General features: G+C 50.2%; 3 pseudogenes; 1 reads left to right on the top strand and 2 right to left on the bottom strand.

Annotated features, from left to right (window-relative positions):
* Nucleotides 1-21053, top strand: part of LOC134757564 (peflin-like) — a 31227-nt pseudogene extending 10174 nt beyond the window's left edge.
* On the bottom strand, nucleotides 2973-9223 carry LOC134757636 (uncharacterized; annotated as a pseudogene).
* On the bottom strand, nucleotides 7770-8036 carry LOC115931237 (serine/threonine-protein phosphatase 4 regulatory subunit 2-like; annotated as a pseudogene).
* Nucleotides 21054-22207: the final 1154 nt, after the last annotated feature.

The raw sequence follows: 22207 nt of genomic DNA on the forward strand, positions 1-22207 counted from the left end.
TCTAGTTTGAGGGTCTTGCAGCTGCAGTTCCGGAGAGGAGCTGATATTCTAGTTTGAGGGTCATGCAGCTACAGACTCGGAGAGGAGCTGATGTTCTGATTTGAGAATCTTGCAGCTGCAGACCTGGAGAGGAGCTGATGTTCTAGTTTGAGGGTCGTGCAGCTACAGACTTGGAGAGAAGCTGATGTTCTGATTTGAGAATCTTGCAGCTGCAGACCCGGAGAGGAGCTGATGTTCTAGTTTGAGGGTCGTGCAGCTGGAGACCTGGAGAGGAGCTGATGTTCTAGTTTGAGGGTCATGCAGCTGCAGACCTGGAGAGGAGCTGATGTTCTAGTTTGAGGGACATGCAGCTGCAGACCTGGATAGGAGCTGATGTTCTAGATTGAGGGTCATGCAGCTGAAGACTCGGGGAGGAGCCGAGGTTCTAATTTGGGGGTCATGCAGCTGAAGACCCGGGGAGGAGCTGAGGTTCTAGATTGAGGGTCTTGCAGCTGCAGACCCAGAGTGGAGCTGATATTCTAGTTTGAGGGTCTTGCAGCTGCAGTTCCGGAGAGGAGTTGATGTTCTAGTTTCAGGGTGGTGCAGCTGCAGACTCAGAGAGGAGCTGATGTTCTGATTTGAGAATCTTGCAGCTGCAGACCCGGAGAGGAGCTGATGTTCTAGTTTGAGGGTCGTGCAGCTGGAGACCTGGAGAGGAGCTGATGTTCTAGTTTGAGGGTCATGCAGCTGGAGACCTGGAGAGGAGCTGATGTTCTAGTTTGAGGGACATGCAGCTGCAGACCTGGATAGGAGCTGATGTTCTAGATTGAGGGTCATGCAGCTGAAGACTCGGGGAGGAGCCGAGGTTCTAATTTGGGGGTCATGCAGCTGAAGATCCAGGGAGGAGCTGAGGTTCTAGATTGAGGGTCTTGCAGCTGAAGACTCGGGGAGGAGCTTAGGTTCTAGTTTGATGGTCTTGCAGCTGAAAACCCGGGGAGGAGCTGAGGTTCTAGATTGAGGGTCTTGCAGCTGCAGACCTGTGGAGGAGGTGATGTTCTAGTGTGAGGGTCTTGCAACTGCAGACCTGGAGAGGAGCTGATGTTCTCGTTTGAGTATTTTGCAGCTGCAGACCTGGAGAGGAGCTGATGTTCTAGTTTGAGGGTCTTGCAGCTGCTGACCCGGAGAGGAGCTGATGTTCTAGTTTGAGGGTCTTGCAGCTGAAGACTTGGGGAGGAGGTGATGTTGTTTGCGTTGAGGGTCTTTCAGTTGGAGGCTCAGGGAGGAGCTGATGTTCTAGATTTAGGGTCATGGAACTGGAGACCTGGAGAGAAGGTGATGTTCTAGTTTGAGGGTCTTGCAGCTGCAGACCTGGAGAGGAGCTGATGTTCTAGTTTGAGGGTCGTGCAGCTGCAGACCTGCAGAGGAGCTGATGTTCTAGTTTGAGGGTCTTGCAGCTGCAGACCTGGAGAGGAGCTGATTTTCTAGCTTGAGGGTCGTGCAGCTGAAGACTCGGGTAGGAGCTGCGATTCTAGGTTGAGGGTCGTGCAGCAGAAGACTCGGGGAGGAGCTGAATTTCTAGATTGAGAGCCTTACAGCTGCAGACCCGGAGAGGAGCTGATGTTATAGTTTGAGGGCCCTACAGCTGCAGACCCGGAGAGGAGCCGATGTTCGAGATTGAGGGTCATGCAGCTGAAGACTCCGGGAGGAGCTGAGGTTGTAATTTGAGGGTCTTGCAGCTGCAGACTCGGGGAGGAGCTGATGTTCTAGTTTGAGGGCCCTACAGTTGGAGATCTGTACAGGAACTGATGATCTAGTTTGAGGGTCGTGCAGCTGAAGACTCGGGGAGGAGCTGATATTCTAGTTTGAGGGCCCTGCAGCTGGAGATGCAGACAGGAGCTGATGTTGTAATTTGAGGTTGTGCAGCTGAAGATTCAGGGAGGAGCTTCTCATGTATTTTTAGGGTCATGGAGCTGGAAACCCGGAGAGGAGCTGATGTTATAGATTGAGGGTCGTGCAGCTGAAGACTCTGGGAGGAGCTGACGTTCTAATTTGAGGTCCCTACAGCTGGACACCCAGAGAGGAGCTTATGTTCTAGATTGAGGATCATGCTGCAGAAGACTCGGGGAAGAGCTGAGGTTGTAGTTTGAGGGTCGTGCAGGTGGAGAACCAGACAGGAGCTGATGTTCTAGATTGAACATTGTGCAGCTGAAGACTCGGGGAGGAGCTGATGATGTTCACTTTGATGGTCTTTCAGCTGGAGACTCAGGGAGGAGCTGATGTTCTAGATTGAGGGTCATGGAGGTGAAAACCCAGAGAGGAGCTGACGTTGTAGTTTGAGGGTCTTGCAGCTGCAGACCTGGAGAGGAGCTGATGTTCTAGATTGAGTGTCGTGCAGCTGAAGACTTGTGGAGGAGCTGAAGTTGTTCGCGTTGTGGGTCTTTCAGTTGGAGACTCAGGGAGGAGCTGATGTTCTAGATTTAGGGTCACGGAACTGGAGACCTGGAGGGAAGCTGATGTTGTAGTTTGAGGGTCTTGCAGCTGCAGACCCAGAGAGGAACTGATGTTCTAGATTGAGGGTCGCACAGCTGAAGACTTGGGGAGAAGCTGATGTTCTAACTTGAGGGTTGCGCAGCTGAGGACTCGGGGAGGAGCTGATGTTGATGGCTGTACAGCTGGAGATCTGGCGGGGAGCTGATGTTCCAGTTTGAGGGCCGTGCACCTGGAGACCCATGGGGGAACATCAAACTGGAACATCTGCTCCCCGCAGTGCCTCCAGCTGCATGGCTGCCAAACTGGAACATCGGTTCCCACCTGGGTCTCCAGCTGCACGGCCCTCAAACTGCAACATCGGCTACCACCGAGTCTCCAGCTGCACGGCCCTCAAACTGGAACATCAGCTCCCCACCGGGTCTCCAGCTGCACGGCCCTCAGACTGGAACATCAGCTCCCCACCGGGTCTCCAGCTTCACAGCCCTCAAACTGGAACTTCAGCTCCCCACCGGGTATCCAGCTGCACGGCCCTCAGACTGGAACATCAGCTCCCCACCGGGTCTTCAGCTGCACGGCCCTCAAACTGGAACAGTTTGAACCTGGCGGGGAGCTGATGTTCCAGTTTAAGGGCCATGCAGCTGGAGACCCGGCAGGGAGCTGATGTTCCAGTTGTAGGGCCGTGCTGCTGGAGACCCAGGGGTGGAGCTGATGTTCCAGTTTGAGGGCCATGCAGCTGGAGACCCGGCGGGGAGCTGATGTTCAAGTTTGAGGTCTGTGCAGCTGGAGACCCGCGGGGGAGCTGATGTTCCAGTTTGATGGCCGTGCAGCTGGAGACTCTGCTGGGAGCTAATGTTGCAATTTGAGGGCCATGCAGCTGGAGACCCGGCGGGGAGCTGATGTTCCAGTTTGAGGGCCGTGCAGCTGGAGACCTGGCAGGGAGCTGATGTTCCAGTTTGAGGGCCGTGCATCTGGAGACCTGGCGGGGAGCTGATGTTCCAGTTTGAGGGCCGTGCAGCTGGATACCCGGGGTGGAGCTGATGTTCCAGTTTGAGGGCCGTGCATCTGGAGAACCGGTGGGGAGCCAGTGTTGCCGGTTGAGGGCCGTGGAGCTGGAGACCCGGGTGGGTGGGAGCTGATGTTCCAGGTTGAGGGCTGTGCTGCTGGAGACCTAGCGGGGAGCTGATGTTGCAGTTTGAGGCGGTGCAGCTGGAGACCCAGGGGGGAACTGATGTTGCAATTTGAGGGCCGTGCAGCTGGAGACCCTGTGGGGAGCTGATGTTCCTGTTTGAGGGCCTGGGAGCTGATGTTCCAGTTTAAGGCCATGCAGCTGGAGACCTGGCGGGGAGCCAATGTTCCAGTTTGAGGGCCGTGCATCTGGAGACCCGGTGGAGATCTGATGTTGCAGGTTGAGGGCCGTGGAGCTGGAGACCCGGGCGGGGAGCTGATGTTCCAGTTTGAGGGCCATGCAGCTGGATACCTGGCTGGGAGCTGATGTTGCAGTTTGAGGGCTGTGCAGCTGGAGACCTGACGGGAGCTGATGTTCCAGTTTGCAGGCCGTGCATCTGGAGACACGGCGGGGAGTTGATGTTCCAGTTTGAGGGCTGTGCATCTGGAGACCCGGTGGGGAGCTGATGTTCCAGTTTAAGGCCATGCAGCTGGAGACCCGGTGGGGAGCCGATGTTCCAGTTTGAGGGCTGTGCATCTGGAGACCCGGTGGGGAGCTGATGTTGCAGGTTGAGGGCCGTGGAGCTGGAGACCTGGGTGGGGAGCTGATGTTCCAGTTCGAGGGCCATGAAGCTGGACACCCGGGGGGAAACTGATGTTGCAGTTTGAGGGCCATGCAGCTGGATACCTGGCTGGGAGCTGATGTTCCAGTTTGAGGGCCGTGCATCTGGAGACCTGGCGGGGAGCTGATGTTCCAGTTTGAGGGCCGTGCAGCTGGAGACCCGGCGGGGAGCTGACGTTTGAGGGCCGTGCATCTGGAGAACCGGTGGGGAGCCAGTGTTGCAGGTTGAGGGTCGTGGAGCTGGAGACCCGGGTTGGGGGGAGCTGATGTTCCAGGTTGAGGGCCGTGCTGCTGGAGACCCAGCAGGGAGCTGATGTTGCAGTTTGAGGTGGTGCAGCTGGAGACCCAGGGGGGAACTGATGTTGCAATTTGAGGGCCGTGCAGCTGGAGACCCTGTGGGGAGCTGATGTTCCTGTTTGAGGGCCTGGGAGCTGATGTTCCAGTTTAAGGCCATGCAGCTGGAGACCCGGTGGGGAGCCAATGTTCCAGTTTGAGGGCTGTGCATCTGGAGACCCAGTGGGGAGCTGATGTTGCAGGTTGAGGGCCGTGGAGCTGGAGACCTGGGCGGGGAGCTGATGTTCCAGTTTGAGGGCCGTGAAGCTGGAGACCTGGCTGGGAGCTAATGTTGCAGTTTGAGGGCTGTGCACCTGGCGCCCCGGGGTGGAACTGATATTCCAGTTTGAGGGCTGTGCAGCTGGAGATCTGATGGGAGCTGATGTTCCAGTTTGCAGGCTGTGCATCTGGAGACCTGGTGGGGAGTTGATGTTCCAGTTTGAGGGCCATGCATCTGGAGACCCGGTGGGGAGCTGATGTTGCAGGTTGAGGGCCGTGGAGCTGGAGACCTGGGTGGGGAGCTGATGTTCCAGTTTGAGGGCCGTGAAGCTGGAGACCCGGGGGGGGAACTGATGTTGCAGTTTGAGGGCCATGCAGCTGGATACCCGGCTGGGAGCTGATGTTGCAGTTTGAGGGCTGTGCACCTGGGGCCCCGGGGTGGAGCTGATATTCCAGTTTGAGGGCCGTGCAGCTGGAGATCTGGTGGGGAGCTGATGTTCCCGTTTGAGGGCCATGCAGCTGGAGACCCGGCGGGGAGCTCATGTTCCAGTTTGCAGGCCATGCAGCTGGAGACCCAGCGGGGAGCTGATGTTCCAGTTTGAGGGCCGTGCAGCTGGAGATCTGGTGGGGAGCTGATGTTCCAGTTTGAGGGCCCTGCAGCTGGAGACCCGTGGGGATCTGATGTTCCAGTTTGAGGATGGTGCAACTGGCGACCCGGGCGGGAGCTGATGTTCTAGTTTTAGGGCCGTGCAGCTGGAGACCTGGGGAGGAGCTGACGTTCCCGTTCGAGGGCTGTGCAGGTGGAGACCTGGAGAGGAGCTGATGTTGTTCTAATTTGAGTGTGGTGCAGCTGGAGATCCAGGGATGAGATGGTCCTGCGGTTCAAATATGAGGGTCCTGGAGCTGGAATCTGCGTGAAGAGCCAATGCTGCCTCTGATGTCTTAGGTTGTGGAGCTGGAAACTCGCGGAGGAGCTGGTATTGGTGTTTCTAGTTGCGGGTCGTGGTATTTCCAGGGTTTCACAAAGGCCAGATTTTATTTCAGTTACTCAGAAGAGAAAGAAAATGTCTTCTGAAAGAGGTGAACTCAATCATTACCAATAGAAAAAGTATCCACTGTATTCATCTCTTATAGAAACAGAAAAATATAACATTTCCCCCCTTAGAATATAACTTAAAGTTCCATTGTACGTAGCTGAACAGTAAAATCTGGAAACCAGCATGAAACCCTATTATTCACATGTTAAAATGTTGAAACTATGACCAAAATATGAAAACTGCTAGAGCTATCAGAAAGACACAAGACAAAAAGCTTCTTGCATATGTATAAACTAAATGTGACAATCTCAAAAAACTTTTCAACATTATGATTACCTTCCAGTTTAAAAACCTTAATCCTAAATTAAAAAAAAAAATCTATACACAAACCACTGATTTGCCCAGACCAAAAGAAAGAAAGAAAGATCAGCGGTAAGGTAAGCAGGACCCAGAGGAGCTGATTGAAAATTCACAGTTCTTACATGCACAACTCTTCCAGGAATTATCCATAAAGTACTTTATTTTACAACCTGCTTTTCTTGTAAAACTAAAGGTCCACTTTTTTACATAAAAGTTTTATACGGCGTTAAAACCAGAACTGTATGTAAAATACTGCATCTAAATGTTTCTAAATAGTCTTGTTCCATTGGTTCATCGGTGACTTCTGTGGCTTCATCATCATTTTCCATGGATGATTCTGAAAGAATCTCTCCAGTTTTACTGGAATTGGATCCTACTAATTCTTCTGTTTCACAGCAGTCAGAAGAACCACTACTTTCAGGGCCTTCGTTTTCATTACCTTCGGAATGTAGTAAATCTTTCTCAGCTTGCGACACATCAGATTCCTCCATTTGATTATTTTCCTCAGAAGTCTCTTCATTCACAGTTGAGGCATCATCAGATTCTTTTTCTTGATTTTTTCTTTCCGGGATCATTTCTCTTGATGCCATAAAAGACTAAAAATAAGCAAATGTTGTTGTACTTAAATTTTATTTTCAAAATACCTCCACAGTTAAGTTTCATGAATTCTGATGTTCTATAGTTCAAATCACATCCCCTGAAATTCAGCAACAACTACATACAGGTGGGAGAAAAGCCCAATGTGGGCATTACAAGGAGTTCTATTATGTACAATTCTTTCACAAAAACAATGAATACAAGAATTTGAGAATCTTCTTACTCCTCCCTTTTACAGATGGTCTCTCAATACCTTCTTCTTCCTCTTCATCCGCTTCTTCATCCTCTTCTGTACGCACTGCCGGGTACCACGGCTTTCTGTGTCTTTATCCTGAGATGAAGGTGATGCTTCTGTTTCTTCTATCATAACTGAAGAAAGTTCTCTGCAAGTGGCTTGAATGGCTGTTTCTCCGACTTCGCCTTTTTTGTCAAACGTGAGTCTTTTTACCTCATGCCCCTCAGCTTCCACAGCATCTTCATCTGGATGTTTATTTCTCAAAGGGCTCACTGAGCAAACTTCTGATTCAGATGTTGAAGAGTCACTGTGATTTTTCTCTTCATTTTGCTGCAAATTTACCTCTTTGCTGTCTGTGCTGTCAGGCGACCCATTTGTTGTCATGGGGGCTGACAAAGAAACCTTTGGTCGATTACGTGGCCTGGGTGTCCCAGGCCCATTTATATTAGACCTCTCAGTATAGCTTGGTGAATTTCCAGGAAACATAACACCATTCATTCGATTTAAACTATTGGAATTGTTTTTCTCTGAAGAAGGATAAACACAGCTAACAACCATCACATCCTTTTCTACTCCTCTGAGAAATTTGTCTGTTCCTGTATAGTTTCTCCTTCGATCTGTTAACAATTCACATAGTCGCTGAATAGTAAAAGGGATACTGTTAAATCCAGTGACAATTTTCAGTATTCTTTCCTTCATTTCATCAAAGGGAATATATTCAACATTAGGGTTTGGAGGACCTCTTGGCTCAGGAGCTGAAGTTCTGAAATCATCCATCACTTTCTCCATTTTGAAAATAAAATAGCCTTTAAATTGGGACCACTGAATCTGTTTCTCCAGTCTTGGCTACATGACAAAGAAACTGATCCAGGACAGGACAAACTTCCTTTTTCCCCTCTTCTCAAAATCTTTCAGCGCCTCCTGGAGCCTCTCGACGTCCATGGCTTCCCGGAGTCCCTCACAGCCTCCGCCTCCCTCCGCGGGTCCCTTGGGGACCGGAATGCCTCCCCCCACCCCCCGACGTCCTCCCACTCCCTTGCACACACTCCCGCATGCAGGCCAAGTTGGGTGGGGGGAACGAAGGGAGCCAGGGGAAGCGTGTGAGAGAGTGAGACCAACAGAGCGAGCATCTCCCCAAGCCGCTACCACCAACCCTCCAACATGGCGCCTGGCACGTCACCCTAAAAAGTTATTTCTTGGAGAAGCGATGGATGACAGAGATTAATCTGAGAGTTACTATTAATGGAGAAACTTAGAACTTACCATTTTTCTTGTGAGGTTTCGGCGCTGATACTGCTATTCTGTGAGTTCTGGCAATTGAGTCCGTTCACACAGCCTGGTGATGCAGCAGGTGTCACAGAAGGACCCTGTCCCAGCTTGTCCTGCTCCACTGCTATGATGGTGTGGCCTCTGATCTCTGACCGTGTCTTGAGGGGAGACCAGGCCCTTGATCACAAGCGTATCCATGGTGAGGTTCCGTGGATGGAACCTCATGGATGTTCCTTCCTGATGTTCATCTGCCACCTTGCTATTGAATGCATCTTGTTTATAACTGCTTTCTAAGTATTGAATAGAAATAAAGCATTTGTACAGTATGGGTAAGGTATAAAGAATATTGACACATTGGACACAGAGGACCTCCACCAAGTTTAAGGAGTAGAATCTCAAGAAACATAACTGTGGATGCTCCCTGGAGGCCCTGCCTGAGTCCCGGGTCCCTTCCCTTCTCCTGCAGAGGGAATCAGTTCCTGCTTTAGTCTTTATTATTCCCACACTTTTCTTCATAGTACATTTCTTTCACCATGTATCTGCACATCCCTAAAAAATATGCCATTTAGTTTTTGAACTTTCTGTTTTCTTTTTGAGGCAGGGTCTTGCTCTGTTGCCTCGGCTGTAGTTTTGAACTTTGATGTGAGGAAGTTCTCCTGCGTGGCTGCTCCTGCCCTGCATGGCTCTGAGCATCTGCTCTATGTCTATTTCTGTCCTCCATTCTCTCCCTGAGACCCACCCACACTGACATGGTTCATTTTCATTGCTGCGTGATCTCCCGTCTCCATTCTCTCCCTGAGACTCACCCACACTGACATGGTTCATTTTCACTGCTATGTGATCTCCCGTCTCCATTCTCTCCCTGAGACTCACCCACACTGACATGGTCCATTTTCATTGCTGCGTGATCTCCTGTCTCCATTCTCTGCCTGAGACTCACCCACACTGACATGGCTCATTTTCACTGCTGCGTGATCTCCCGTCTCCATTCTCTCCCTGAGACCCACCCACACTGACATGGCTCATTTTCACTGCTGCGTGATCTCCCGTCTCCATTCTCTCCCTGAGACTCACCCACACTGACATGGTCCATTTTCATTGCTGCGTGATCTCCTGTCTCCATTCTCTGCCTGAGACTCACCCACACTGACATGGCTCATTTTCACTGCTGCGTGATCTCCCGTCTCCATTCTCTCCCTGAGACTCACCCACACTGACATGGTTCATTTTCACTGCTGTGTGATCTCCCGTCTCCATTCTCTCCCTGAGACTCACCCACATTGACATGGTTCATTTTCACTGCTGCGTGGTCTCCCGTCTCCATTCTCTCCCTGAGACTCACCCACACTGACATGGTCATTTTCATTGCTGCGTGATCTCCCGTCTCCATTCTCTCCCTGAGACCCACCCACACTGACATGGTTCATTTTCATTGCTGCGTGGTCTCCCGTTTCCATTCTCTCCCTGAGACCCACCCACACTGACATGGTTCATTTTCATTGCTGTGTGATCTCCCGTCTCCATTCTCTCCCTGAGACCCACCCACACTGACATGGTTCATTTTCATTGCTGCGTGATCTCCCGTCGTCTGAGGGGAGCATGGGAAATGTCTTCATCTTCCTGTGGATGAGTGTTTGGCCAGGTTGGGGCCCTGAGGACTGTGTTTTGCTAGGAACATTCTTGGGCGTTTCTTTTGTACACAAGTGCAAGTTTCTTCTGGTCAGTAGCTTTCAAGTTTTAAAATTTCATCCCAGGTAAGAAATGTAACTTTCCTCATAACCTGCAACATACACTCTTTCATATACAAGCATAACAAAAATAGACTTCACAACCATTCTTAGCAGGGCGTGGTGTTCCTGCTTCTCTCCATTCTCCCCAACACTGGCATGGATTGGGTTGTGGGTGGTGGGATGTTTGCCCCTCTGGTGGGTTTCACGTGATATCTCCCCCTGTTAGGCTGAGCCCCTCTTCATGTTTTCATTAGCCATTCCTCCACATTTCCTCTTCTGTGGAGGGCCGGTCAGCTCTTTTGCCCAGTTTCTGTTAAGTTGTTTGAATTTGCACTTTTCTTGTATTATTCCTATTGTTATGTTTTTGAGACAGAGTGTCACTCTGTTGCCCAGGCTGGAGTGCAGTGGCGCAATCTCAGCTCACTGCAACCTCCACCTTCTGGGTTCAAGTGATTCTCCTGCCTCAACCTCCCAAGTAGCTGGGATTACAGGCGCCCGCCACCATGCCCAGCTAATTTTTATATTTTTACCAGAGATGGGGTTTCACCATGTTGTCCAGGCTGGTCTGAAACTCCTGACCTCAGGTGATTCTCCAGCCTCAGCCTCCCAAAGTGCTGGGATTACAGGCATGAGCCACCATGCCTGGCCTGCCTTTTTCTTTTTCAAAAGGACTCTTTCTAGATTATACCTATTCATTGTGGTGACTATCTGTGTGGCAAAGATGGGTTTGAATCCACCAGGATGAATGTGCAGGGTCTCCTCTCTGGTGGGAGAAGAGACAGAGAGGGATAGAAGGGTACGGAGAATCAGAGCCAGAGGAGGCCGAGTCAGGTGGGGGTGGCAGGCTGCTGTGAGGACTTGGCTCCTTCTCTGAGGCGGGTGGGGATTAGCAGAGGATTTAAACAGAGGAACCATGGGATCTCCCTTATGCATTTCTGCCATGGTTGGCTCAGCTGAACGCACCTGTTGAATAAGACTTGGCCTTGGACACCCAGAGGCCCTTGGTTGAGGGTTTACCTCCTGGCATGGCCACTGACACATCCACGTTTGGCTCCCACACAGCTGGGCGGCCCCGAGACCTGCTCTGCCTGGGCTTCTCCTTGGTGGCATTTCTCAAGTTTGTCCCCTCTCAAGTCTGCACCATCTGGAAAACCAAACACCTCTCTCTCCTACAGGGAAACCCCCATCAGCACCTCCCCCTGACCCACAAAGCATCCCGTCAACATCACAATCCCGACTTTCCCACACAGACAAGCCCACGGGACCCCCGATGGACCAGGACAGCGCCAGCACTGAGACATGCCCTGAAGCTCACAGGAAGAGCAGATCAAGAAGACAGGAACAGCACGGAGCACTGGGAGCTGCAAACGCCCACGATACTGTCAGAGATGGAGAAAGGTATGGCCATGGCTGACACAAAATGTTACTCAACATTTATCACAGGCCTAAATGGAGAACATAACGCTATCAAACCCTTAGATAAAAACATGGGAAAATTTGTATGGCCTGGGGTCAGGTGAAAAGTTCTTAGACATGACACCAAAAGCATGATTCATAAAAGATTGACAAGTTAAATGTAGTCATAAATTTAAAATTATAATTCTATAAAGCAATGTGAAAATCTAAAGAGAATGAAACACAAACCATGGTCTAGAAAAAAATATGTGTGAATCACACATCTCACAACGTACTGGCACGCAGAATATATGAAGAACCATCAAAGCTGAACCATAGGAAAGTAAAAACCCCAGTAGTAAAGAGAGGGCAAATATTTGAATGGAGGCCTCATCAAAGAAGGTATAAACAGGGCATATTGCCCGAGAAAGAGGCTCAACATCATAGAGATGCTGGAGAAATGCCAGTTAACGGTACCTCTGCAAATCTATTAAAATGGCTAAAAACAGACAAAAACCACAGGCCGACCCAGGTTCTAGTGATGATGCAGAGGAACTGGGACCCTCATAAGCTGCAGTGGGAATGGGAGGGGTCCCGCCATGCTGGAAAGTGGTCCGGGAGTTTCTTACGAAGTTAGGCACATCTTTACCCTGTCATCCAGCAACCCCGCTCCTGAAATGTCCCCCAAGAGAAATCTTAAACGTGCACACACAAACCTGCACACAAGTGTTTAGGCCTCATTCCTCATTGCCAATAACTGGAAGAAAACAAAATGTCCATCGGCAGGAGGAGGCGGGAACCAACGCGGATGCTTCCACACAGGGGGCACCAACCAGCAGTGGAAAGATGCACCCAATGCCCCAGGTCTCCCAGGCCACATGCCCGGTGAAGGAAGCTAGTTGTCGGTGGGCACAGGCCGAGGGATGCCACCGCGTGACATCTTGGAGAAGACAGTGCTACCGTGTTGGGGAGCAGGGCAGTGGTTTCGAGGGGCTACGGGTGGAGGGGCGAATGGAGGAGCTCTCTGGGGCGGTGGCGTGAGCACCTGCACCTCACTGTGGGCTGCTGCGGCTGAGGGGCTGTACAGCAAACACTGGCTTCAGTACACGCAGACTGAAGGAGGAAGGCTGCCACAAGTCAAAGACAGAGGGTGTCACCTCCATGAAACAAAAACATTAAAAAAAAAAAACTCTTAAAATTAAGAAAAAAACCACAAAAAGTATTTCATAAGCCCATTGGACTTTGAGTTGACATAATCTACCTGGGAGCATGGAACTGAAACCACAGGCTTGGCAATCCCAGAGGGAGAGAGTGGAGGGTTTAGACCTCCATTGAAGGGCTCAGTACCTGGCTATAGAAAATAACATTTAAAAAGCGGCAGGGTGGAAATAATTTCTGCTGATGAGGTTGCATTTCTCCACATAACCGGCAGAGTAAATTAAAGCATTATAGTAAAACAATGCACATATTGATGGAAACTCAGGATCATAAGGTTGTGGTGAAGGAGATTTGAAGATGTCCAGGAAAGAAAGACAAATGAGATGAATCTTGCAGCTGCCCTTCAAGGGGGCATGGGCCGGGTGGCCATGATTCTCCGTGACGTTGCAGGAATTCTGGCTGGGTCCTCAAGAGCCTTTTTTTCTTGTCCACATTCACCTTCGGTGGGTGGTCCCTGGTGGTCATGACCGCACTCAGGGCCGGGGGCCTGCTGAGGCTGCTCTCCCTGTTCCCGGAATGCAGGGGTTTGTTCCAGATCCCACTGCTCACCACGCAGAAAGCCAATCACTAAGACGATAGTTACTGCCAATGAAGAAGGCGTGCATCAGAAGCTACAGGCCAGGAGATGGGAGGTCAGCTTCAAATCCATCTTCCTGACTCACTATATAGCAGGGAAGAAGTGTGACTGTGTGTAAGGAAAACAGGAATTAGGGAGAGTGAGGAAGAGGAGTTGGTCAGGAGGAGGCAGGTGGCTGGTCAGGCACTCATGATGGGTGAGGGGTTTGGCGTCTCACTGTCCAGATGGTGTGATCTGGTGAGTCTCTCTTCCTTCACACTACCCGGGAGGCCTGATGGTCAGTTTCCTAAGAAAGGAACTCAGATAAGACAAATGTCACTTTCTCAAGTTTCAAGACAACAAGGCTCCATTTCTGTGTTATTCAGAGAAACCATGAACATCAGTTCTATGGGACAATCGGGCCAGTTCAACACCAGATCTGAGCTGCCACGACACCTGCTGCTCGGCTCTCAGATAAAGCCCAGAATCCAGTGTCCTCTCCCCAACCCCAGCCTGGCCCCACACCCACACCTCCCCACTTCATCCTGGGCCTCAGTGCTCTCTCACCACAGAGGGGTCAAGGAGCTGCTTACGCCCCACGTGCACTTGGGCATGTGGCATATTTCAGATGCACCTGGTGTCACTGTTTGCACAAACCTAAGTGGGAAGAGATCCAAATGCTCGTTCACTGCAGGTGGATGAGGACATCCCAGTGGATGTCAGTGGAGTCAGCCCTCAGTGGAGTCCGCCAGCAAGGCGAGTGAGGGACCCCCAGAGACATGAATGGGTCTCAGATAGTGTGTGAGTGGATGAAGCAGGAAAAACACACGCTGCTAATTAATTCAGTTATGTTGAGCTCAAATTAGTCCACATCATGTTGATCTTATTAACCTGGGGCTCACATTCTTCATTCAGAATATGGCAAAGACTTTAGAAGTCATCTAAAGTATCAGTAATTTGAAGTCCTTTAATACAAAAAGTGTAGAATATTACCTTTTGTCACACAGCAATAGGGAAATGAAAAAAGAAAATCAACTTATGTTCTTTAATGGCTAGCAAAATATTCTTAAAAAGATATCTCATGCACAGGTGAATCTAACAAATGACAAATTTATTTCTTTACATAGATAAATATAAGGTTAGATCCATGTAAATAAATGAAGCCATTAAGGGTAGAGTCCCACAGATCACAGCATCCAGCTCTGCTATCGATATCAGGGAGTAATTCCCAGGCACAGGTTGAGCTGGAGAAGCTGGGGGCCCTCGTAGCCCCACTGTCCTTCCTGCCTCATGGGGTCTCTGAGGGGTTCCTGGAACATTTTCTCTTGGGCTTTGAAGATCATTTCACTTAAACACATTTTCCAGGTGCCATGGACCTGAGCCCAGAAACTTCACGGTACCAGGACCACCCAAGACAGTGGCTTCCCAGGAGTGAGCACCAGGCACTGTCAGGGGTTCTCTCCCCAGCACATTTACAAGGACTTGATGGGTTCTTCTTCCTTCAGAGCAATCCCAATGGGAAGAAGGAGGGGACGGGAGGCCTGGCAAACGCTCCTCCCCAGCTCCGTTCCAAGCTCTGTGGGGCTCTGGCAGGCCCCATGTCATGTGCAGATGAGGGATTAGGGTTCCTCCCAGCCTTGCTGCTCTCATGGGCTCCTCTCCCCACCCCTGTGCAGCCAGCGGACCCTGCTCCCCCACCAGCTGCTCTCCCCCAGCTGCTCCCCCCCAGCTACTCCCCCCAGCTGCTCCCCCCCAGCTGCTCCCACCCAGCTGCTCTCACCCAGCTGTTCCCACCCAGCTGCTCTCCCCCAGCTGCTCCCCCCCCCAGCTGTTCCCACCCAGCTGTTCTCAGGTTTCTCATCCTTCCTGGATGACGCCCTACCTGGGGCACCCGTTCCTGTGGCATCCCCAGTCCTGCACTGCAGCATTCACCCCGTCACCTCCATGGCGAGACCATCTTGGAACCATGATCAGCCCATCGGTTTCATCCATTATCCTCCTAGCCCATTTTCTGTGCTGATTTCTCATTCCCAAAACATCTTGGAATTACAAGAAATTAACTTTTTTCAAGGTCTCTGTGCTTCTGAAGTAGGTTTGCCTTAATATAACATTGATATATTTTTAAAGGGCATTTTTAAAGCTGTACTTTAAGAAATAATTCTTATATTCTTTTGAAGGGTTTTTTTTTCTTTAAGATGGAGTCTCACTCTGTCGCCCAGGCTGGAGTGCAATGGCGCAATCTTGACTCACTGCAACCTCCACCTCCCGGGTTCAAGCGATTCTCCTCCCTCAGCCTCCTGAGTAGCTGGGATTACAGGCATGCGCCCCACATCTGGCTAATTTTGTATTTTCAGTAGATACGGGGTTTCACCATGTTGGTCAGGCTGGTCTCAACTCCTGACCTCATGATCCACCTGCCTTGGTCTCCCAAAGTGCTGGGATTACAGGCGTGAGCCCCTGCGCCCGGCCGGTATTTTTTTTTTTTTTAATCAAATACAGTTGAGGCTGTCTTGGAGATCCCATATTAAAGAGAACTGAGAAAAATCAGACCTCAGAAGCAGGACAGTGCCCTGTGAAGTACATGTCCAGTCCCATCACTGTCCTTCTCTCACATGGGCCCAGGGATGTGGGTGATGGTATTTGTTGCCCTGGTGATGGAGCAGATTTGATCTGCCTATGTGGGAAGGGGTTAACTCAGCGGGTCTGGATTGCTCAAACCCTGCACGTTCCCAGGAGGGGCCCTTGGCTGGCTCCCGGGAGCTGAGCTCCTGCAGTGTTCGGACTGATGAGAGAGACTTGAGCCACGTTGCTCTACTTTGCCTGGGTAGTTGACCAACAAGGTGATGGATGGCAAACACCTGCTTTCGCTGTGGGTGGCTGGAACGTCCCTGACTGACCCCCAGGTTCAGGAGAGCCTCCCTGGTCCGCACCACGGCACTAGCTGTCCCAGCTTCTTGCTGGAGGAATCCGGCGCACCCTGTGTGACTCCGCTGGGAGGGGCTCTGGAAGCGCCTGGCTTCCCTGGCAGCCCTTTCCCTTGGCTGGTTTACTCTGTACCCTTTCAAGTTGGAGGGTGATCTCAGGGACCCCCATGGCAGTCTTTCATGCTTTCACCAGAAACTCACCTTGGCAGGGCTTCAGGGGAAGGCTTGGGATTTGGTGAGAAGCGACTCCATGGCCTTGGGCCAATCACAACATCTACTTAGGTTTTCAGGCGGTTGCCCAGGTATGTCTAGCACCTAATGTAACCGAGGCGTGAAATGCCTGTGCGCCACGGTGCTTCAGCTCGTTACGGGCCGTTAGGCCTTGTGGTGGTTCTCTCTTGGTTTCTGTGGAGAAGCCAGACCCCGCTGTGGTTGGCAAGGAAGGCGAGTGGAGACATCAGGAGTGTCCATCCCTCAGCGGCCCTTTCTGTTGGGGCGGCTGCCTCTCTCTCATCCTCGATTAATCCCGGGACAACCTCTGCTCTCCTGGGCAATCCTTAGAATACTCCGGAAGACCCCAGTATGGCCGTCCGGTTCCTCCTGGCCCCAGCTCTCAGGAATGCACCATCTTGGCGCACTCCATGCGTGCCCGTCCACGCGGCACCTGAGCTTCCCTGTGCCTGTGCTGCGGCGTTAACATCTCGCTTGTGTTTTAACCTGTGTTGCTTTGGTTTAAAACTTGTTTCACCGTGTTATTTGCTGAGATGGCCCAGAGAAGCTTCTACTTATGATCAGGACACCTCACAGTGCAGCCTTCACTTGAGGACTTAGGTCTCATCCAGCTCCACACAGTCAGTCCAGGGCCACGGACGCAGAAGACAGAGGAGAAGAAGCTCATGGCATGAAGACAGAGGATTGATTGCTCAGGAGGCTTCCAGGGGCTTTGGCTCCTGGGGCTTCTGTCAGCGCTGGGTCAGAGTAGGTCACCCTTGTGTGCAGACACTAGGTTGCTGCACACAGCAGTGAAGAATGGGGGAGACCAGATGGAATTGGGTGAGGCAGGGATGCTCCTTGGTGTTTAGAGTTTTCCTCTTTCTTTGCCTTGTGGGTTCTCTGTAGCCTATCTTTGCTTTTTGTAACACTAGTTTTCAGTAATTCCGACCTTTCCGAATACCTCTATGTACATATACCTGCCTACTCTCCTTTCAGATACCTGTAAAGCCTACAGAAAGGTATTCCTGCAGATTATCACTCTATTCAGCTTAACAGATGCTCGTCGAGTGCTGCTGTGTGTGTGGGCCGCGGGTTCAGGTGCACCTGCCTTTGTGGGAAGAGCACAGCTTCCCTGCATAACTGCTGGAGGGCGGGTCATCCAGTGCTGCTGTGTGTGTGTATGCCTCGGGTTCAGGTGCACCTGCCTTTGTGGGAAGAGCACAGCTTCCCTGCATAACTGCTGGAGGGTGGGTCGTGGAGTGCTGCTCTGTGTGTATGCCTCAGGTTCAGGTGCACCTGCCTTTGTGGGGAGAGCACAGCTTCCCTGCATAACTGCTGGAGGGTGGGATCTTCCCAAGGGGAAGTTGGGAGGTGCTCAGGCGGAGCAAATGGATTTAACTTCTGGGCTGGGAGAACGTGGTACCCCCGTGGAAGTCTCCCTGAGGAAGGAAAGGAAGGAGCTGGAGGGAGGGTGTGTGTGTCTTAGGAGGGGACGCACTTCAGGTGAGAGCGGGCATGGCACTAGGAGGAGCCCCATGAGCCCAGAGTGGTGGCACGTAGAGGCCTAAGGGACCGTGCCAGCAGACCCCACTGCCCGTGCTCTACCAGGAGCCTGACATTGTTCTCTGAGATCAGGGGGCTGTCTCTGTGTGCTGCCCAGGACTGTGGCATTTTTGTGTATTAAAAAAAAAAAAAACTGTGTGTCTAATACAGATGGGGTATGAGGAGAGCCACTGGTCTCTCCTGACCTTAAAAATATTTTTTTAGTTCATTTTTAGTGAGTATGGAAATTACTGAAGGTACAAATCACTCTGAAGATAGGTTCTTGTGTGTGAAGGTTATCAGTGAATCTTCATCCTCATAGTTGATAAATGGTTGTGAGCGCTCAAGGGTATCAGATTCAACGATGAGTCTGAGGATAGTACAGCTTTCCTATTCAGTTTCAAGGAAAATCGTATAAAGCCCAGACCGTAGTTTGTCAGGAATTTTTGAAGTGTGGTGTGATGGATGTCTTCACCGTGCTTTAGGATGATTACTGAGGGAGAACGGAAGGAAGGGGTCTGGTACTTGCACCTTTCAGTAGAATTAGTGTGAATGCCACAGCGACCAAGCTATGCTCAGGTGTCTGCAGGCAGTGGTGGCCTTGATGATGGATTTTCTGAAATGGGAATTCGTGAAGTTCTCTAACAAAACTAAGTGCGAACTTCTCAACTTAGCTGGTGACTGCATCCTTGAAAAATTCCGTGTGTAAAATGATACAGAACCATTTCTTGGTTATCTGTTAAATAAGAGTGCACGTCCAGCCGCGATGAGTGTGGACGGCCTTGGAGGTCTGGGAGGCCACGAAGGACTCCCACACACAGCAGGGTGTGACCCCAGCAGGCCGTGCTTTGGCCCCCTCCCAAGAGTCATGGCAGCCGACACGTCACCTGGAGTGTCTAGAAAACCACTACTTAGAGCCCCCACTGCTTTTCCTGGGGCCTCCAGGTATAGATCAGAAACTCAGTGTCCCAGAAAGATTTTCCTTTTGCTTTAACTCCTGTTGTTGTTCGTTTTCAGGCACGTGGACTCCCTTTAATCCAGTGACTGTCAGGTCGATCATATGTAAGTATCGGCAGACGGACCAGCCTGGGCTGCTTTGTATCCGACCCGCTTGGGTACCCGCTTGTGTTTCCTTTGTCTGTGGGTCCGTATCACTTTGCTCCCTTGTGGAATTCCACTTAGATGAGCGTGGGCCCTTTCATCCCTCTCCCCCCGTCTCTACCTTTTCACGTCTCTCCGTGTATGTTTGCTCTATTCTTGATTCTGTTTATTTGTAATGTACTGTGTAACCTGTCGTTTCAGTTTCTAATTCTAAAGATGACATATATTTAAAATTTCTAAATTATTAGTTACTTTCACATCTTATCTGGGTGTTTTTGATAGACATTGCTTATTTATTTTTGTGATTCCATCCTTTATTCAAATATTTCATATGATAGTCTTCAGTTTTAAGAACATGCTTTTTTGAAAAGCGCTAGATATTTGTGACGTGGAGCTCCTTGACTGTGTTTGAAGTCCTTGGGAGGGTGGTCTACAGCCAAATATTTTTCCTGCTCAAGCCCACACAGAGTGACCGACTTCCTTGATGCTTCTGTAATTTTTGTTTGTTTTGTGGGTTCATGTGTAGCCTTAATGTGAGGGTCTGCATCATTTCTTTGGGTCCAGGGTCTCCCCAGCTGTATAGGTAGCTGGGTTTTTGTTTGTTTCTTTTAAGAGACAGGGTGTCCCTGTGTTGCCCAGGCCTGGTCTGGAATTCCTGGGCTCACGCAATCCTCCTGCCTCAGCCTCCCAAAGAGTGGGGATTACAGGTGTGCACCCCCATGCCCAGACGGTAGCTGGGGTGTGAGCTGCGGCTCCAGGCACAGGCAGGTGTTCAGGAGAGTCGTGCTGTGTCTCCATCCCCCGTAGCCGGGTGAGAGCTGCAGCTCCAGGGGCAGGCAGGCCTGGGAGGCAGGTGTTCAGGAGAGTCGGGTTTCCATCCCCGCCCCACTTGATTTCTGAAAGGCTTCCTTTGCTGGGAGGTGCGGCCCCCTTCAGGCCTCTTTAATATGGAATCCCAGGTTCAGTTCTGCCTCACAGAGACCATGGCATTGTGTCTCAAGGTTTCCCAGAGCAGCCTGGGGCTCGTTCCCTCACCTCCCATCCATGCATGTGTTTTAGACTTGTGAGGATTCCCTGAGTTCCTTGTGGAGCCCATGTGTGGTAAGGTGTCTGAGTTGATGATTTTTAAAAAATCTATGCCTTATTTGTGCAATAAAATACACAATGAATAATTAATGCTCATAGTAAAACATGTTAGACCTTGTGAAAGGAAAATCAATCTTGGGGACCCAAAATCACTAAGCTAAAGGGAAAAGTCAAGCTGGGAGCTGCTGAGGGCAAACCTGCCTCCAATTGTATCCAAAGTCACCTGTCTGCTCACCGAGATAAATGCGTATCTGAGTGCCTCATCTGGAGAGGGTAATCAGCAACTCAAAAGAATGAAACCATTTGTCTCTTACCTACCTATGACCTGGAAGCCCCCTGTCTGGCCTTCTCACCTTTCTGACTGACTGAACCAATGTACATCTTTCACATATTGATTGATGCCTCATGTCTCCCTAAAGTGTATAAAACCAAGCTGTGCCCCGACCACCTTGGGCCCATGTCGTCAGGACCTCCTGAGGAGGCATCCTGGGTGTGCATCCTCAAACTTGGCAAAATAAACTTTCTAAAAAATCTGAGACTTGTCTCAGATTTTCGGGGTTCACACATGTAGGATGTCAATGTTTATAAAACAGACATTATTCTATCTACTATTACAAATACACTGCCAATTAACCTTAGACTTTCTCAAAAAAAAATGTTGATGAGGTACAAATAATATATTTAAACTTAATGTTGCAAGATTTAATATGCCTAGTTTTCAATAGTTTTGACTAACACTAAGAAAAATAAGTAATGAAAACATGAATAAAAGTGTTTACAGGGGGTGCACATGTTTCCTCCAGCCTCTGCTAGGGTATCTTGACCGCATCCTGGCAGATGTCTTGGCTGTGACACTGCACTATCATTTTGCAGATGCTTCCATTGGGGAAAGCTGGGTAGAGGGTACATGGGCTCTCTGTATTGCTGATGACAACTGCATAAGACTTACATGACCCCAAAATAAAATGTTTAATTAAAAGAAACTGAGTTGGGCCCAGTGAACTCAACCAGTCCCTTTCAGCTCTAAAACTACGTTTTCTAGGTCAGGGGAGGAAACAGGAGGTACAGGAACGCTAGAGGGGAGAAAGCACGGAGAGATGGGAAAAGCACGGAGAGAGAGACGGGGAAAGGGCAATCAGGAAGACCGAGAGAAAAGGGGGGAAGCAGAATGACAGAGGAGGTGTGAAGAGAGAGAAGCCCGCTGGAGCGCTGAAATACTGAATATTCTCCCCCGGGAGCTACTCAGGGTAAGAATTTCTCCAGGGACTGCTCTTTCAGGCAAGCACAATTACACACATTTCTATGTTATGTTAAGTAAAAATCTAGTAAATGGGCTGGGCACGGTGGCTCACACCTGTAATCCCAGCACTTTGGGAGGCCGAGGCGGGCAGATCATGAGGTCAGGAGATCGAGACCATCCTGGCCAACATGGTGAAACCCCGTCTCTACTAAAAATACAAAAATTAGCTGGGCGTGGTGGTGGGTGCCTGTAATCCCAGCTACTCGGGAGGCTGAGGCAGGAGAATCACTTGAACCAGAGAGTTGGAGGTTGCAGTGAGCCAAGGTCACGACACTGCACTCCAGCCTCGTGACAGGGCAAGACTCCGTCTCAAAAAAAAAAAAAAAAATTCTAGTAAATGAAGCAAGTGATCAGGACAAAACTAGCCTCTCGTCAATCAATCAATCAATAGCGCTTATCAAGTATTCATACGTCTGCCTCTTCTTCTAGACTACACTAGGGGCTGGTTAACGCTCTTATGTGCAATAGAACCTCAAACACCTCATAACACACCTTTGGAGAATCCTTACAAGAACACCAAGTTAACAGTTATCTCTGACCACACTACCTCAGCAAAAAACCAGGAAGAAAAAATATTCTTCAACCCTTTTCAGGGACAGAAAGCATCATTTCAAAAGTCCAAGAAGGGAAGGTAAGAATTTCAGAAGTGAAAGTTATCGTGAAAGGCTATAAAAGCTGGAGATGAGTCTGAAAAACAAATGGAAAATGAGTCACTTCAGGGCCTCTCCCAGCCTCAAAGCCAATTAATTATTACATTAGTCAGAGTAATTTTAAGGCTTCCAATCCACTCACCCTAGCCACAGGCAGCAGTAGCCTCTCCAAGTGTTAAGGGTTTTT

The sequence above is a fragment of the Gorilla gorilla genome, chromosome 19, assembly GCF_029281585.2.
Source record: "Gorilla gorilla gorilla isolate KB3781 chromosome 19, NHGRI_mGorGor1-v2.1_pri, whole genome shotgun sequence".
NCBI classification, from domain to species: domain Eukaryota; kingdom Metazoa; phylum Chordata; class Mammalia; order Primates; family Hominidae; genus Gorilla; species Gorilla gorilla.